Raw genomic sequence first — 11,881 nt, forward strand, 5'->3', positions numbered from 1 at the left:
TAGTGGCACTCTGTGCAGGAGTATTAGAGGTAACCCTGAAAAAGTTTTAAAAAATCGATTTACTCGCCGAAAAAGTTGAATATTCGCATGCAATTAATTGTGCTCTCCATCCGCTCCCTTGATCAAAACATTTTAAAAAGGTGGGGTGACTAAATCAGAAAAATATATTCGATTCCTCAGCGGAAAGCAGAAGCACAAAAAACCCTGTTATTCTATATGCATATATAAAAATAAAATAACATTATTTCATTACAGTACTATAACTATACATATTTTTTTATACACAATTGGTGAGTTATCTGTTTTTATTTATCTATTAAGTGTAGATAGTTGTATAACACCATCACATAACCAAAACTTTTATACTTATATATTATACTTGATTATTATATAACTACAGTTATGTACATTCATACCAACGTTTTAAGCGAGCGGAACCGTAAACACATAATATACAATTTATATATATATATATAAAATATTTTTCTCGTTATGGGTTAATTTTGACTTGGGTGATTCTTATGATTTTTTCTAGCGTTTGGGGGTGGTGGTGGAGCGGTGTGAAAGAATAATTGTCTATATCGTATTATATTTGGATGGTAATTGTCTTTACACGGCTTTGGGATAGTATAAGTTTACTTGCTGTCGTTTAATTTATTTATTAATTTTAACATGATAGTAATTTTAGACATGGATCTAACCTGGAAAATTTTTGAGTTTATTTTTTACATAACTAATAACTATGCTATTTTATGTTTCGAACAACGGTAATTATGTGTATGATTTTAAAATATCACACTCCACATTTTAAAAGTACAATAAAAATATAATGTTTTTGTCGATATATTTTATTCAAACTATAATTGCCAAATTCAATTATTGTTTCACACTATACAAAACATTGCCATGCTTCTACAATTATAGCTTAAACTCAATTTTTTTATTGATCAAAATCACAAAAACGTAATTTATTAATTTTAAAAATAGTTCACCAATAATATTTGCAATTTTTTCATAGTATGATATTATGAGCAATTTGTTCAATTTTAAATGTTTGGAAGTTTTTGATATTATCATGATCCGGTAATACAGGTTTTTAGCCTAAATTTAAAATATGTTATAACATATCAAATATGCCTAAAGGTGCCAAATCTATTTTACAGGTGTATAAAACGAATACCATGGGCCACGTATTAATTAATGGTCGTCCGGCAATGTATAATGAGATGATGCACACTAACGGGATAAAACAACTTTCTTAAATTCGAGTTAGGTGGGAAATAAGCTTTTGTTTTGATATGTTTTTAGAATATTGTTATATTCAAAGGGAAATATTTACTTCATATTGAATAACCCTAAACGTCCTTAAATAAACAAGCGGGTATGGTGAGCAAACTTTTTATGACATATTTCACTGTGATGGACATATATATTTATAAATTATATTATGCATTTAACATTGAAAAGTTCAATTTCTTCCACTTGAAAATGAAATAATTCATATGTATCGTTATTTATTCTTAATTTAAAAGTGAATTAAATATTTTAATTTATATCCTATATTTAGTGGATGGAAAATAAGCAAAATATATTTAATATTTGAACGATCCCTTCTACCGCAGATCTATTCTAACAGTTTGACGTTGAACGCTGTCGCATTATGATACTCACAACGTAATCTGATATAATTTATAAATTAAATTATAAACTAACAGAAACTGCTCGAAGAAATTATTTACTACCTTTGAATTTCATGAATTAACCTCAATTATACGGTTTTAATGATTGCGTCAGTACGTAGATAAAATAAATATTTATGTAGGTAATCATATTTAATACATGTGCTGCATAGTTCATACACATATTATGTTTATGGCAAAAAATGTGATTAATAATTAAAATTAAAAACCAGCATTTTTCGTTAAATAACTATCTATATTATATTATTAATTATTATGCTTATTTTGTGCAATACTATATAGAGTTTGCACAACATAGAGTATTAATACAAAATACGTTTTAAACAAGAATCGTAAAACATTTTATCTATAATAAGCAATATGAACATCCATGGTACAAACATTTATAAAGTCATAGGGTTTAATTTAAGTTATAGGAAAAAATAAAGAAAAAGGTTAAGCTATGCAAATGTAAATATGTAACCATAACTTGAGAGCGATATTCAAATCCAGAGATACAGTGAGATCTGCCAAGCATGCTCACACACATTTTTTTTATTATTTTATTACATTTATGATTTTTTTTAGTTGGTACGTATATATGTAGATACTTAAATACTACAGTTTTAAAATATTAGATTTGTTTAACACTAAAGAGTGCCCTGTGGATTGCGGTGGAGATGGTATGAAACTATTTATTTATTTTTTAAATGAGAGCCATCTGTGATTCGTTCTATATAAATAGTAGATGATTGAGTTGAAAATATTGATTATCTGAAATAAAATTCAAATGGATAGTTAATACCCATACAGAAAAACTAAAAATCACAATTTTATCAAATGTATTATGCGTTATGTTTCAGGATTAAACCTGTACATCTACACTTCCCTACCAGAACACCGCATAATGATGTAGGTACAATATTTTGTTTAGTTCCGTCGGAAGAGAACGCGATAAAAAAAAAATCGTTCGTACTGCTCGAGTAAACGAATAATATCACACATATTATATTTCTTAATAATATTATATGAAACACTTCAGGATTTCGGGAGGTTCTCGGGGTGTAAATTACATATAATATCTCTGGTAAATTATTTATAATATCGTAGAACTATATACGTTGTAGTCACTTTTATTTTATCTACCTATTTATAGTGCACGATTTCCATACATCGTGCAGGGATATTATACTCGTGTTATTCCTATATCCGACAAAATTCGTTGTAATATGCTCTAATATTATCGGTTTTTCATTAGTCGGTGTACTATAATATTAAGAAGTATATTGCCATATAGGTATAACGTATACTACAATATATATATATTATATTGTTTGTTTTTACGACCGATAAAGTCTCTGCGTTTCATACCATAACGAGGTGCACACACACGCTAGAGATAGTAAACACTAACAATGAAAGTAGGTACTCACAATTCGATATAACAAAAAATATATGTAGTCAAACAATATACAGAGTGATCTACCGTCTATATATCTTTAAATAATGTACTAGGTAATAAAATTTCTGACTTCAGAGTTTTTTGTGTATACTTATATATAAACTTATACAATAGACCACGATTCGCAGATACATAGATTTTTTTATAACGTTAAATTTTCTATTTCATTTAATAAGGATATTTTTTTGTAGTTATAACTCATAATAGGTAAACATATTTTTTTCGAATGAAAAATAACATTTTTTTTACATTAAATTATTGTTAAACACTCAAACAGATTTTTTTGGTGAAACATGTTGATGAATCCAAATTTAAATTTAAACGTGTCTGTTTTATTTGACTATAATATAATATGTTCTAACTTCTAAGGATAAAAATCATTTACGATTTTTTTATATCAAACATAAAATAAAAATAAATAAATAATATTACTTGCTCTATTGCTAATCATTATTATTAGTAATCGGTCATTTTTTTATAAGTTTACAAAAGGCCAGTAAATTAATCGGATACTATAACTTTTAAATCATTATATAGCCTCAATAATAAATTTTAACCTATTATCATATGGACTAGGTAGTATGTCTCTTACCATTCTTAATGTATAAAATCGTATTACTCAAACACTACCTAGGTACACTAATATTTTACAGAATAAGTGATTCTCATAAAATATAAGCATTTTGAAATACAATATTCATAATTTATATACTTAAAATTAAATAATTTTTATAATTTAATAAAGGAAAATGGGAATGAGCGTGCCTGGTGAATCATCCTGTATGCAATGAACATTATATCGTTCAATTAAGTAGCATAGAACAAATACATAACATTATATTCAATGTTATAATAGATTAGAGTTGGTAGGTCACTGAAACATCACCAAACTAACCGTTCATATTGTTATCACGAGCTGAACTAAAAAACAGCTACCAAATTTAACTAAACTCAGGTATAGGAGACACAAAAAACAGGGAGTGCCTCCGGTTCCTGTTATCTAGCTGTATTCTAATGCTTTCCGATGTTGAGTATTATTTAATCTACACAACGTAATCGATTATTTAGATATAACTACCATTATACATAAAACATCAGTAGTGTGATACGATACATATCAGTGCAGAGCCACTCATATATACGTTGTATACATTTTACGATGATGGCATAGGCGCACATTCAGTTTTAAACTTGGAAGTGCTAAAATCTTTTACCTCAAAGTGACTAATGGAGGACTTTACTCACATAACATATACGGTTACACTTACTATTTCAAAAAATTACTACATTAAATGTCTCAAATTAATGAATCTGATTTTCAATATATCCTATAACATTTTTTTTTTTTTTTACTCAATATAAATTTACTGGAAATATTGAAACAAGTTATATTTACTACTCGACGCCTCATTAATAAATTTTTGGTATTTATATGTACAACAATGGAAATAATGATAAAATAAAATAATTTAATATCAATGATGTTGTCAGTGAATCGAGAACACTATATTAAAAAACTACTAAATAAGAATAGATGGCTGAACATTTCTATACCATAAAACTAAACTATTTTAGTTAATATAATTATATTTTCATATCAATAAATCATAATTTCGATAGACATTGCAGTATACGAAAACAAAATTTTTTAGTAAAAATTAATGCATTACCAATATAAACTGGAATTAATTCATAATAAATGCAAAATTACACTTTACACAATATTTTTAACCCAAAATAATTTGAGGGTGCTAAGCACCCTCTGACACCCCCGTATGTGTGCCAATGGTTAAAAAAAAATCTAAACTGTGATCTACCAATAATTATCGAGTAGTCATATATTTTAAATACTTATAAACTTTATAAATGTTTTTGTTCTAAGGTTTCATCAATCAAGCAATATTAAATAATTTTATAACTGTGTAATGTTATTTTTAAGAATATTCATTCTGCTTATCATCACATACCTATCTACTATAATCCATGTTTTGCTTGATTTAAAATATAACACATTATAATTGTACCATTCACAATATTGATTCACTAAGCATGCTCGCCCACATTTTTTAATTTTTTTTTAAGGAATTAATTCAAATTATGGTTTTTTGAATTTACTAGTTAAATACTACTTACATATTTTATTCTTTATATTACTTGTAATAAGTTTCTTGTTAGAATCAATTTTTATTAATTATACGTCAAAAAATTAACACAAAAAATGTAAACTAATTCCTAATTAGTAATATTTCCCTGGTAAAAATACAAGTCAAATTGTTGCGGCGTTTCGCTGAACAATAATGCAATTTCGTTGCCTGGGGGTGAGAGCTATATAAACGTTATTAGATATATTACGTGCATGGATTATATATATATATTAATTACGTTTTGACTGACTAAGTCTGCAAGGCGCATAGACGCATATATGTACAATGTACATGGTATTAGAAGATAATTTATAGGTACTTGAGAAGTTTCAAACCTTGTAAATCGCGGTTCCGTGTTGAGCACCTCTCTGCTATAGTCCTCAAGATTGATCGCAAATCGGTTTCTCCGAAGAGACAAAAAGTCGTTCAAAGTGCCGGAAGCGCTCCCACTCCATACTTCATTTATTTTACTATATTATTATTATTATTATACAGGCACGTTTATTTTATAATATACAATAATACGATATAATAGTGATAATAATGATCATAATATTTCCAACCATTTATATCAAGTCTGACTCATATAAAGCACAAAAGGTTTTACGCGAGTATAGACTCAGATTCCATAATTAATAATGATTTTAATATTATACTATATGGTTGCAAGAGAAGTGGATAACTTGCATACAAACCATTATATAATAATAAAATAATAATATATATATTGTAGTATCGAAGTACTTTATACGGTATTTCGAGACTCAACATGGTCGGATTATTGTTTTCAACGATCAGCGAGATCCGAAATAAGTGATTATGTTTGCTGACTAGAATATTATTAATATTATTATTACGTACAAGCACAAGCGTTCATCAGTTTTCCAAGAGGTTGCGTTATGCTTATTATGTTCTAATTACATAATATTATATCGTTCAGGTATACCTAGTAGTCTAGTACAGACGAAATTTGCACGTTTCATACGGTTTTAAGCGCGTCAATGATCGTTTTGAAAATTATAAGCTCAACAGTTATGACAATAAATATATGTATACGTATAGGTACATAATATCATGTCATACCTACATAAATAGTGAATAGTGCAAGTTTGTTATATATTTTTTACAATGGTTTACCTGGTTATTTATTTAAAAATATTACATAAGTAAAAATGAATTTTATCATTTGAGTGGCTATAAAATATTCTATGACCTTCGTCATTAAAATATGATATACTTAATTACGCACCACGGGTTTTCAAATGAAAGAGAATGTGACGGCGGTCGGACGATATTTTTGAATTTCAATAGTAAGAAGGTGTCTTAAAAGTTTAGCCTGAAGCATCTATTCTAAATTTCTACCGTATTATTTTACTCTTATCTAAGAAGAGGATAAATTTAAAAAAAAGATAAATAAATTCAGTCGAGAATGAAAAACTTCAAACTTTTCACTGTTATTTATGTTACAGTCAAAGAAATAATTCACACGGTGGTCGAAATTAACCACAGCGAGAGCGCAATGGCCGATTACTGATGAATAATTTTCAAACACCGAAATGCATTTGAATTTTGCTTTAAGTGTTTATTGAAACCATGGATTGTAATATCCAACGTAAAGAACCTACCGTGTTAGATCCGGTGACCCATGCCGGAAGCCCTATAGGTGTATTATATATATAAGTTTATATATATATATATATATATGTAACTTTAAAACTTTAAAACTTGAAATTAAATCCAACTCGATTTTCGAGATAGAAGTTTTTCAGTGATTACAGATTATTTTTTATTGTAATAAATCGTAGGTAATTAAAAAAAGTTTTGCTTTCTGCTGATCGAGATTATCACATCAATTTGGCAATGTCAAATGTTTAGTAATGAAATACAGACGTATATTATTATCTTATTTTATGACCAAACTGGCTTTTATTATTATTATTGATCTTAAGGCATCGCCGCATCGGCAACTAAAGCTATTAGCACTTTGTAGAGGCGTTACGGTTAGTTGATGAATACGGGTATGTGGATCGAGGATTCATCACTAAAATCCCTGGTGTTTACCCATCCGGTAACAAGCGATTTCGGCCGACTCACCGACTTCACTGCATTTCTTTTTATCTTCGATGACCAATAATTAATTATTTTCAGAATGGATTCAAACAAATAGCGAACAAATTCACTCAAACAAACAAAAAACAGTAAACCATAAATGTACATGGATACTGTGGCGCCCAGCCAATATGTGAAAAGAATGCTTGAGTAAATTAAATTCAAAACCAAAACCAACTTAAATTAATGCGTATTTTAGTCATCATAATATCTATATTTACTGGTACTTTTTTTTTTTTTTTGAGGGAAGTGGGGTCGGACACATTAAAATTACATTAGACGATCGGTGTCCGCTAAACCACACTGATAATTATTATAGTATTATATAGGTAATTAATACAGGCGCTCATTAGTACATTTTTTTAATGTTTTATTTTATTAACTGAATATTATTACCGACCATTAGAATTATTACTATACCTACTTATAACTAATAAGTATATCATAACTCATTCCTACTTATATAGGTATAATATAGGTATTAGGTACAAGTGCAGCTAGTGAATATAATGGTTACCAAACTTATTCTCACTAAAAATTGCTTTCTGCAGTTATTAAAATTCACAGATATATTTTCAATAAACACTTTATAGGTACTACCCAATATAAAGTAAAAAGTAGGCGGTATATCTGCTTTTAAGCCCGAAAAAACATACGGCACGTCGGCACATACATACCATTGATTTTAAAATCAATGATAATAGGGACAATATTAAATTGAATTATTAAATTATTGTTTTTTTTTTTCTATAAATAGTTAACGTACCAGTATAATAATATTTATTATTTGGTATCTACAATGATTTATAATTTTTTTTCAAACTATACTGTAAAACTAATGTTTACTGTTATAAAAAAAATAAGAGCCTTCTAAAAAACACTTAACGTCAATTAATAAGCCTAGTCTAAATAATGCCACAATACGATATTTTGTTTCGACCGCGGTTTTGATTTGGCAGCATCCACAATAATAACAAAAGTGTGAATAATTCTATTTTATTATTTTAGTCTATATAGCGACAACTCCCGATTTCAAACTCCGAGAACACGAACAATAGGTCCTATATTGATCAAAAAAATATTCGGCCATAAGTATACTAACTCTACCATTGAGAAAATAATAATGCACTATGGCACACATTATGTGGTGATTTAAGCGGATCGGTAAATTCCCTCTATGCATTAATATATAACATTAAATTTCATTCAATCGAACGTTCAAACCTTACACCCAAATACCCAATCGTTTAGTACATACCTAATATTCTGATTGGATTCCTTCGTGGTACGATGAGAAATTATATTTTATATTTTAAGATAAACAGTTGAATAAGGATAATTTACGAGCATCAACGCGATATCATACAAATAAATGCTCGATTCGGACATAATAAAATACTATAAATATTAAAATATATTATATATAATATATATACCTTCCCATCAAGTGTATAGTATTTAGCTAGGCTTGTGAAAAGGTAAATGACAATATCACGACTTCAAGAATCGATGGCTCCGCATCCGCTGATATACGATTACGTACGATTGTCCCTTTTAGTAAAACGATTGCGTACGTTTTTACGATTGCGTACGATTTCTCTACCTAGGCCTCAAAAACATTACGATTGCGTATGAAAATGAGTGCAACGTTGCCAACATGTACTAATAAATTAAATTAAATTAAAAATAATAATAATATAATTTTAAAAAAATCATTATTATAATATTATAGTCAATAAAAAAAATATAAAATATTTAGGCATATAAAATACAATAATAATACACATAAATTAAAACGTTGGTATCGATAACCAGTTCCTGAAAAAAAATTTATTATATTACCATCTATTTTAAATTGGTCGTATAGTTTTATTACATGGTTAATTTTTTGCATATCTTTAGGTGGAATAGCTTTAGATATATTTTTTTTATATTGGTTTCAGCCTGAATTTCTTTCAATGCCTCAAGCACAAAGTATATTGGTGGATGTGAGTTATAGAATTCAGCGTTAAAATTTCTGTGGAAACTCTCTGGACCATTTGTTGTTCTGACATTAAAATACGTAAAAATTACGGAATTAATAATAATCTAAATATTTTATGACACTTTATTTTTATGTATCAGAACATAAACTTTAATGTTATATTGTACAAGAATACTTCTAAACTTTTTTTATAATTTATAAAAATGTGATACCTTTTATTTATTGAAGGTTCTTCAGCCCATATATTAGTTGGAAATATACAATTTGGTTGTATATAATTATTTAATACATAGCCTGGAAATAATAGTCTCGGTAACGTTTATGCAATTGTATCAAATATAAGCAATCGTTTCCTAAAATAAGTTATATTACAAATTTTCACGATTTTGAACAACGGCAACGTTGCACTAAGTATTGGTAGGTAGAATGAACGCAATCGTAATAATGAAAAAGATCCATACGCAATCGTAACGCACCCTCCGCATCGACACCAAAGACATCAGGTACCTAACTCGATTATATAGGTCTTACTTATATTTTATACGGTTAAACGTATGTTCACTACTTCACTTATATAAATAAAATACACACTTATACATGTTTACTCTGAGCATCGCATGCATAATATATTTATATATATATATATATATATAACTTATAAGTTATAAGTTATAACTATATAAGTTTGAGTAAAAACCTAAGTATAGGTAAGTGTAGGTTTCAAAAAATCATCGGACACTGCAGACAAAATAAAGCCAAACAATGATTAAAATGGTATATTTATTTCATCTAATCTATTTTTATCAATATAATAAAACGACTAGGTATATATATATAATATACAGGTCCTGTATAGACACTAAATACAGTTGACACTCGATTTTCATTTAGAGTTTAGGTATATTATTTGACTGACTTTTTTTTAAGCTGCAGTGTAATGTTTTCGAGACAGTCTTTCGTGCGGTTTTATGGAAAACCATTGAGGGGCTTAAAAATATGACTTGTCTAAATAGCACCATCTGCTGCGTTCGATCGGTTTACAAATCTTCACGGAGGAGAGCCGCATAATATGATGGTTCTTTTTTTCATTACAGCCCGAAACGCAAGTTGATATGAAAAAAAAAATAAGAGATGAAAATATCACACTTCATAATAAAAACCAATATAGAATATAATATATGTTACATAGCTCACTTGTTTCGCGCTCAGAATCTAAACACAACAAAAATAGCATATAGCTATACAACAGTGAAAGAAAATGGATTTATAAAACACGCGCTTATTTTGCATTTTACATTCGAACCTCGCGCGTATTAAGTCTGTAACCATCATCATATATATAATATATATATACATGCGTTATCATACAGTACAATATATATATAATATATATATACTATTACGATTAACATACATTATAGGTCGTCACGTATCACAATAGTATTATATGTATATAATATACCCACCTATCCAAAATGTATACCTATATGTATCCCTATGTATATATAATAAATCATATATTATATAGGTACATATATATATTCGGTTCTTATATAGTAGTGCATACTAGAAACAAAATTATAAATGAAAAAAAAACAAGAGTATAGGGCGCAATAGATTTTATAGCGTAGAAGTAGTAGAAGTATAGAATTACTATAATAATATTATGAATAAGTATGTTATTACCTATATATGCGTACAGTTGTCGAAATTCGATTGCATAACCATGCAATTACGCTCGTTTTCAAATTCCAATAAACCTATAGAGGTACATAGTATTTGCGCGTATTTATTTCTAAATTATATAAATATATATTTCAATAACAATAGAATAACATATATTACATATACTTACCTATAATACTATTGTATTGGTCTCGACACATAGCGGATGACAGATTGTTGTTATTCGTGTTATACTATAAGTCATTACTTATTACTTATCAACCTAACCTAACCTAACTATAATATACCTGCAATGATATATCATTAGGCACTTAGAATTATAATAAAATGTCAATACAGCTGCACAGATAAAAGTTGAAAAATAAAATATCTTTAATCATTAAAATACTTTTAGATTAAAGAAAATAAATAGAATATTATTTATACAACTGCATAAACATTAAATAGATTAATATTAATTAACTCACTTTTGGATTTTGGACAGTAAATAATCATAATCTTTGCAGCTGTATAAACATAAATTATTTAGTACATATTACCTATAACAATTTAACAATTTACTTATAATGTCACGGAAATAAGTAAGGCGGCAACTCGCTAAGTCGAATACAAAGTCGGCCATCAATATCTATAAAAGCAAACACGAGAATCAACACCGTGCTCAGTCATCCAGTAGCTCACCCGATGTTATATTTTTAATAATTTGTAAATTTTATATGTGTCGATTTTTATAAGTAGAAATAAATTCAATTTGCTGTAATTATTTTTACCGATTTGTTCAATCACAATATTTTAATATACCTCTCACTATTCTGGT

Source organism: Diuraphis noxia, unplaced genomic scaffold, assembly GCF_037042655.1.
Source record: "Diuraphis noxia isolate RWA-SAM2 unplaced genomic scaffold, SU_Dnox_SAM2 contig0004, whole genome shotgun sequence".
Taxonomy (NCBI): Eukaryota; Metazoa; Arthropoda; class Insecta; order Hemiptera; family Aphididae; genus Diuraphis; species Diuraphis noxia.